Raw genomic sequence first — 8,403 nt, 5'->3', positions numbered from 1 at the left:
CAAACTGAAAACCTGCAATCTCTAAAAGCGACTTCAGTCCATCACTCGCATATTTACCATTATCACCGCCTATGCAGGGTGTTAGGAAGAAAAGATTAGAGACAGCCCAAAGCTATATTTTGCAAAGTGGTGGTTTGCCCATCAGTTCAAGTTTTTATCATTGCAAGCGTGCAAACAGAAAATCTTGAAGTGGATGGGTTTACATATATACCTTCAGCTAAAGTTGAATCCACCAGAAGGACGCTGAATATCATTTCCACCAAAGTTGAATCCAGGCTGAGAATCGTCACCTGTTGGTAAAGTCTCATCCTCCTCCTCCAGCCAATACGTCTCGAGAATCTTCACTGCCTTCTCATAAATTTCATTGTTGTTATGGCACTGTAGATTTTCTATCTTTTCTGATCCTTCAGCCTCATCTATCAACTGAGCATAGCAATTAACATCTCCGGTGTTACCCAAGTTTTTCTCAGCTTCCCCAACCTTCAAGATGTTCTCAAGTCCTCCTAAACAAACAGTGATAATTCTTGGATCAGGGCATACAAGGAGATCACATAGAGGCTTTATGCATCCCTGACTTACCAAGTACCTGCCACTCATTATCATGGCCAAATATCAGAATTGCCATTTATAAAAGAAGAATTGCAGAGAGTGAAGGAAGAAAAACAAGAGAAACATATTTGATTTGCTCAGTGGTACCACCAGAAGTAGCGTTTGAAATTGCCCAAGCTGCCTCTTTCTTTATATAAAATTCAGCGGTTTGAAGCAGATTGACGAGAGGAGTAATTAAATCAGCCTCAACTACTGCCTGTTGATTCAAAGTATATGCACTAAGTATGACTTTCTACTGATTAATCATGAGGAAGCACTAACTACGAAGTATTTGAACTATACAAAAATTTCGTTTGTGGGAAGCAACATTCATTTGAAACTCTGAACCAAAACATGTATCCTTGGGCATTATACTTGAGCACAAGGTACAGCAGAAAGGGCATGAACCGCCAGAAGAAAGAATTAAATAAGAATTTCTAAGCATACAATCAGTAACACCATCTCCCAAACATTGACCAGCCAAATATACTGAGGCCTAAACATTGACGAGCCAAATATAATTGTGCAAAGGTAAAGTCAAAGAAATAACTTTAAAATTACAAATATGGCATTTACAAGCTTAAAGTATTTGATTGCTAAAGATTTACATGCTAACCTGAATCTGTTCCCTGATTCCAGCAGTAATATTTGAGATCGTCCAGAAAGCTTCTATCTTAATGCTCTTTTTATGATTATGGGTCAACAAACTCAGCAGGCATGGAAGAGCACCATGGTCGATAATACACTGTAGAAAGGAGCTCCAATTATTTTGGATACAACTTAATGGAAACAAAGAACGGATGTCATCACAAGTATGGTGAACAAAATCATAGCATAATCAAGAAATTACACAAACTAAAGAAGAGGGTCTGCCTAGGGGAATTGGAGTCAGTGGCATAAGGTTCTGAGCAGTGACCCTGTTAGCGGGTTCAATGTAAGGGAAGGTTCTTGGTAGCTGAGTACTAGCATGCCTAATTCAAATAGGGAGTTTAGTACATGGCCCAGGGAAGGATAGGCAGTGTTGCTCCTAAAGCGGAAGACCATGCTTATCCACCATCCAGTTACCTCCTGCGTTTGTCACTGGATGACACTAATAGGCCGAATGTCAAAGAAATCCTTAAGGAGCACCCAAAGGTTCACTCACCAGATGTTTCACTTCAGCTGCATGAATGAAAATAATCTGTTGTTTCTATAATGATGAAATCTATCAGTCTTAACATATGACATGGACAATAGTCTAGCAGATGCCCCAAAAAAAAAAAAAAAAAAAATAGAAAGATGTTATATCAACTTGTCTAGAGTTCATAATTAGGGATGGCAATTTGACCCACCTCCGTGGGTACCCGTCCCACCCTGTTCCGTTTTTGGCTGTTTTGGGGGAACGTTTAGCTTATTTAGGCGGGGATAGTTTGATATAATAAAAACTCGCGCAGATTTGGTGCAGGGGTGGGAGGAAGTCATCCCGCCCCACCCCGTCCCGTCCCATCCCGTCCCGTTTAAATAGACAAATTACTTAAGTATCCTTATTTCATTAGTATATATATTTCCTAGGGGAGCAAATAATCCGTCAATCCGGTTCGAACCAATCCGATCCGTGTGGTTCGGTTCGGTTTTCAGATCTTATGATTCGGTGATGGTTTGAAAAATGTGCAATCCGGTGTCCGCGGTTCGGTTAACGAATTGGAGGCTGAAAAATCCGATCCGAATCGTTAACCGATCCGAACCGAACCGTTGCCAATCCGAACCATTAGACAAACCGAATCTAACCAAACCGTTACTAAATAATATATTAATATATATATATATATATATATATATATATATATATATATATATATACAATATAATGATATATCGTATTTCTTCTTTATTTATTTATTTATTTATTTTTATAATGTTAACCTAATCCTAACTCAGCCTCGTCTCTTCATTATGACATTACTCCAATCTCATTTCAGACTTTCAGTTGCGCCTGTTGGGATTATATGCCCTACAAGCCAATTAATTAATATTAATTCGATATTTTATTTATAAATATGATATTCATGCATTGGGCTTTACCTATATTTGCATGAGATGCATTATTGTCCTCAAGTTGCATTATATATGACTTAAGTGTGTAAATGAGATTTACACGTAGGAGATTTGGGCTTACTGGTTTCTTGCACCTTGGCATTGTTCACAATCAGTGATAAAAGTTAGGCACTTTTATCTGTAAGACTTTAACACACTTTACCTCTATTAGATAGGATGGTTTGTCTCGACCATTAGGGTAGTTGACTTTAAGGCAGTGTGTTAGTGTGCTTGGAGTACACTGAACTGGATTACCATAAGATCACACCATACAAATTACTGTTATTATTTTGGTGTGATTCTTATCTATTAAATACATTAAGCTCTAAATCCAGAGAGGTTTAGTGGACTCAAGTTTCAATATTGGTCACTTTGACTTACCAACATGTGAGATCTTTTAAGGTCAATACCATAGTATCTTGGGTGGCTAATGTTGGAGCTCTGGGAACACAAATGCTCAACATGGAATCTACACTCTTTATAAGAGTTAGAATATCCCCTTAATGCAATTTAATAAATTTAATCACTGGAACCTGGCCAGGGCATTTTAATAAAATGTTTACTAAATTATTTATTTAGAAAAATATTTATCTTGAAAATTCTTTTATAAAAGAAATTCAGTGATCATAAGGATTAAATTGGTTACTCAAAGAATATAAGAAGTAAGTATGCCTTAGGTGGGACAGTATTTATTTTCCTTGGGGCTACTTATGGATATTCGGTAGTGGAGGATTTAGTTATAGTTATTTAGTATGAAAGGACCTTGTTGTAATTTCTGAATCCTAGAGTGCAATTACAATATTATTGTGATGCTTATTGTAATTAATTAGATAAACTCTATCTTTATCTAAATGGAGTTAGGATAAGAATTCCTTTTGATCCTCATCTCTAGCTCTATCTATATACACGATATATCTCTCAAGTTGATATTCGGTGATTCACATACAATCTCACAGAATAGAATAACGAAAGTGAGAGATATATGGTTTCCACAAACCTGTGTATTCCAGAGATATAGAGGTGAATGTTAATTGGTGTTCAAGGTCAAAAGGAGAACCAATTTATTCTCGTAGTATTAACGATTAATCAATCGTCCAGAGGTACAAGTTTATTCTCGTAGTATTAACGATTAATCAATCGTCCAAAGGTACAAGTTTTCTTTACCGTATTAATTGATTTGATGAAATATCATGTGATTACGTTCGTGAATTTTTATAAAAGCTTTCGTTGTGCTTTGAATTGGTATCAGAGCAACCCACATAATTTTCATCAAATTATAATAATGATTTGTGTATTTGGTAATGATCTATGCATGTATAGATGTTATATTCATGATTTTTATTTGAATATTTGCTTGTTTAATCTGTTAACCATGAGATGGTGATAAGGTAAACAGCGAATAAAAAATTAAAAATAAAAACCATGAGACGATGATTTGATATTCTTCTTATTGATGTTTAAATGTATACATGATTTTCTGCGGACTAGCTGTTATACATATATATACTTGATTTGTACTAGCAACTTTTCACTAAAGTTGTCATGTGATTGTGATTCAAAATCCACGTGCTAGTAGATAGAGGTTGCCCAGATATGTTTTATTTAGTAATGAGTCTCATGAGATGAGAAACTACAATTTTGGATTAAAATATTTATTAGATGCCATACAATCAAACATAGAAATTTTTGATTGATTATATGTTTTCGTAATATATATATATATATATATATATATATATATATATTTATTATTGTATCCCACCGCTGCACATAGGCAGTACCGTGAGATTGGGTATCAGTGAAAATTTATTGATAACCAGATTTATTTTCCTTTTATAAAATATATGGAATTTTAATTTTTTAATTATGACCTTCCAGTAAAGGAATTTCTATGTGATGGATTGTCTATATATATGTAGTCTAATGAGTCTATTGATTCACGTTTTTACACACATATATATATATATATCAAATGGAAAAACTTATCTTTTGAGTTTTAATAGGAGACTATTTCTTGACCAGTAGTGTTTTTGGTTGGATAGTAGTGTCTCTGGATTTGATTAATGAGTTGTGTATTGTTTTGGTATTACACTATTTACACATAAGTTTGTCATTGTAATCGGCAGTCACGTTATAATAGAAAAACCTTAATATTGGGTTGCCTGATTCTCAATTTCTCATGATGTTATGGCTACAAATGGCAGCCGCTAGTTCACAGGTCATACCCATATGATGGGCGTGCAGTGATAAATCAATGGGCAATGTATTGTACTGGGCTACAAAGACGCAATTGATGAATGCGTGATTCATCATGCTGGGTTTTAAGTTATATAATAAATTTGAAGGTGTATGGGTGCTTCAACAAGACAGTGCCCAGTGAGTACCACTGTACTGGGCAAGCAAATGACTAATACACATATTTCTTTTTATTTTAAAAGCCATCTGTTGGTCAATAGGTAATGAGACTAGAATGTGGTACTAATCAATATAAAATTATTATTAAGTTATCCATGCATACGTTGCGTAGAAGTTACTCTTATGTTATCACTGTTCAAATTGTTTGACATGTAGCAAGTATAATCTGTTTAATAATTAAATTTATATATATTGTCAAATGCATATGTTTATATGCATGGAATATTTAAGTTCACTTGTAGGTTTAGATTAATTAATTTAATCTCTCTCATGGTCCGGTATAGTTTTAATTTATTGTTTAATTTCATGTGATGTAATTAATTAATTAATGACGGCGTTTTAAAAGGCTGTCCCAATAAGGGTTGGTTTTCCCTAGCCGAATATGATTTAATTAATTATTTATTTATTTTATCTTGTTTAGAATTTTATGTAAGCCCTAAATTAGGTATAGGAGAAAATATTGTATTACTCTCTAAATTTAGGGTTGAAGTTCTTGAACAGTTCAAGAAAAGATTCAAACAAGATAAGAGTCAATGCTTCCAATGGAGGAATTAGGAAGCACAAGGTGATCATGAGATGATACTTTACCGACCATAAGAGGGGATTAGCACTATTTATGGTGCAACGTGATTTTTATTTGCATGCTTATTCATGTGATGGTTATATGCTTGAATGTCATGCTTAATCCATGAATTGCTTTAATTATGTTTTATTTAATTTTAAACTAGATAAAATTGGAATTCCTTATTTGGGTAGTTTTGGGAAAATTAGCACTTTCCAAAATATTTTTGAAAATTTGATTTTCTGAAAATTAAAAAAATTTATTTTTAATTAAATTTTGTGGAAAGTGTAAGATTATCCAATTGTTAAGCTCAAGAAATTGAGCTAAGTTGATCCAAAAGGATTAGGCTTATTGAACCTAAAAGAAATTTTAAAATAGATTCCAATATTATTTAGATTAAAATTAATATTGTAATACGTTATCCATAGGATGTATGGAATTTAAAATTATCTAATTTTAAAAATCAAGTGGGAGCGGGATTTAATTTTAAATTCCACAGCCTTTCACTGTCGATCTATTGTAAGGTGTAACAAGTACCTCGCCACCAATCTTGGGTACTCCTCCGGAGGGTATTTGTTTCACTGGTTACTAGATATAGATCTCGTATGATAGAACTAGCGGTAGGCGGATGGGAACGATCACCATTAGGAGACGGACCGCATTCAGTTGCACTACTTATAGACAATGGTATACACTTGACTAAGTGGGACTACGCTCCACCTCAGGAGGTATTTTCACTTAGAGGCCAAGGTTAAATCGGTTTCCATATTTCATTTGGCATGAGATGCCTAGACAGTGGGATATGGTGGAAATTGTTTTCGTTTAATAAAGGTAGTGATATGATCTCTTGGTAGTGGCATGTTCTTATTGCCCCCTGAGAGAAATGAGTGAATACCTACAGGGATTATGATTACCGATGTTTTCATTATATCATTGGTTTAGAGAGACCCATGGAATGGCTGTATGAAAACTAAAGTTCATTTTTTATTTCTGTATGTATGCCATTTTATTTATGCGTGAATGTTTATATATATTTTAAATGTTGAATGTTTTCAGTCCACTTGCTGCTATACTTAAGGACAACAAATTAATCGGGTCAAACTATGTTGACTGGAAGAGAAATCTTCACATTATACTTACTGCACAAGAGTACAAATTTGTGCTCACTTAAGAGTGCCCTCCTATGCCTGGCCCTGATGACAGCCAGGAGCTCAAAGAAATGTACGAGAAGTGGCAAAAGGCTGATGAAATGGCCAAGTGCTATGTTTTAGCTTCAATGTCAAATGTTTTACAACACCAGCATCAGTTTTTTGTCACTGCTCGTGACATTTTGTTGAACCTTAATGAAATGTTTGGGGAACAAAGTAGAGCGGCACGACAAGTCGCAATGAAACAGATTATGAATGCTCGTATGCCCGAAGGAACTCCAGTTGGCGAACACCTTTTAAAAATGATTTCTTATTTCAATGAACTGGAGGTTCTTGGGGCAGACATAGATGGTGAGACCCAAGTTGATATAATTCTGCAATCATTGCCAGAGTCATTCAATCAGTTCAAACTAAATTATTCTATAAATAGTATGGCTTATTCTTTATCAGAACTGATGAATGCTCTGTAAGCTGCAGAAGGTATTTTTAAGGGTCAAGGGAGTGTTCATACAGTGGAAAAAGGGTTCTTCTTCTCATGGAAAGCCAAAAGGCAAGAACCATAGTAAGAAGTATGGTTCTATTATCCCCAAAAAGGTTGGTACTAGTGGTGGAATTGTCAAGGCTAAGGGCAAGGCTAAAATCAAAGGAAATTGTTTCCATGGTGGTAAGGAAGGACACTGGAAAAGGAATTGTCGGGTGTATCTAGCAAAGAAGCACTCTGAAGGTATGTTTCAATCACTCATTATTAAGACATGATATGTGGTTGGATCTACGGATACTGGTTTGTAGATTCTGGAGCCACTAACCATGTTTGCAATTTATTGTAGGGGTTCCAGGAAACTAGAAGACTGAGTGAAGGGGAGATATCTATCTTCAGCTTGCTTCACAAGCAAGGGTAGCGGCAGTATCAGTAGGAGTAGTTATTTTGAAATAAATGATAGCAGTTTATTATTAAAGATTGTCTTTATCTACCAGAGAGTAGAAAATACTTGATTTCTATTTCAGTTTTTTCAAAATCTGGGTTTTCAATATTTTTGATTTAGAAGTTTTAATAAATAAAAATAAAAAGGTTTATTTATTCTGGTATATTGATGGATAGTCTTTATTTAATTACTCTTATACCTCACTTTTTATATGATACTGAAATAGTTGAGACATCAGAAACTACGAGTCCAGAATCTCTTATTATATCGAAACCTTAACGTAGTGGGAGGGTTATCAGGCCATCTGATAGGTTAATGCTCTTGGGAAAGTCTGACGAGGTGATCCCAGAAGAGCAAGATCCCTCTATACTTATGAAAAGGTTACGAATGATTGTGACACAAAACATTCGATTTAATTAGAATCTGAATGGGCTTTGTGTATACAAGAAGAGTGATGGAAGCGTGGTGGTGTTTTAAAGAAATAGGTCAGTATGGGGATATTGTTGTCATTAAGATTGCATCTGCAAATAACCTTGCAGATCCTTTCACTAAGACTCTACCAACTAGGGTTTTTGAGTCTCATATTGAAGGGATGGGTGTTAGATGTAATGGTAATTGGCTTTGAGTGCAAGTGGGAGATTGTTAGGATTATATGCCCTACAAGCCAATTAATTAATATTAATTCGATATTTTA

The 8,403-nt window shown here is 34.8% G+C and overlaps 2 pseudogenes; one reads left to right on the top strand and one right to left on the bottom strand.

The window, feature by feature from the left end:
• Positions 1-213: 213 nt before the first annotated feature.
• Positions 214-8,403, bottom strand: part of LOC132313433 (importin subunit alpha-2-like) — a 30,785-nt pseudogene continuing 22,595 nt past the window's right edge.
• LOC132273579 (uncharacterized) lies at positions 6,678-7,349 on the top strand (annotated as a pseudogene).

The sequence above is a fragment of the Cornus florida genome, unplaced genomic scaffold (genome assembly GCF_030987335.1).
Source record: "Cornus florida cultivar Cherokee Brave unplaced genomic scaffold, ASM3098733v1 CherokeeBrave_3.0.0_Hap2_Chr01, whole genome shotgun sequence".
Taxonomy (NCBI): Eukaryota; Viridiplantae; Streptophyta; class Magnoliopsida; order Cornales; family Cornaceae; genus Cornus; species Cornus florida.
The sequence above is the reverse complement of the archived record's forward strand: the minus strand, read 5'-3'. Positions and strand labels throughout refer to the sequence as shown.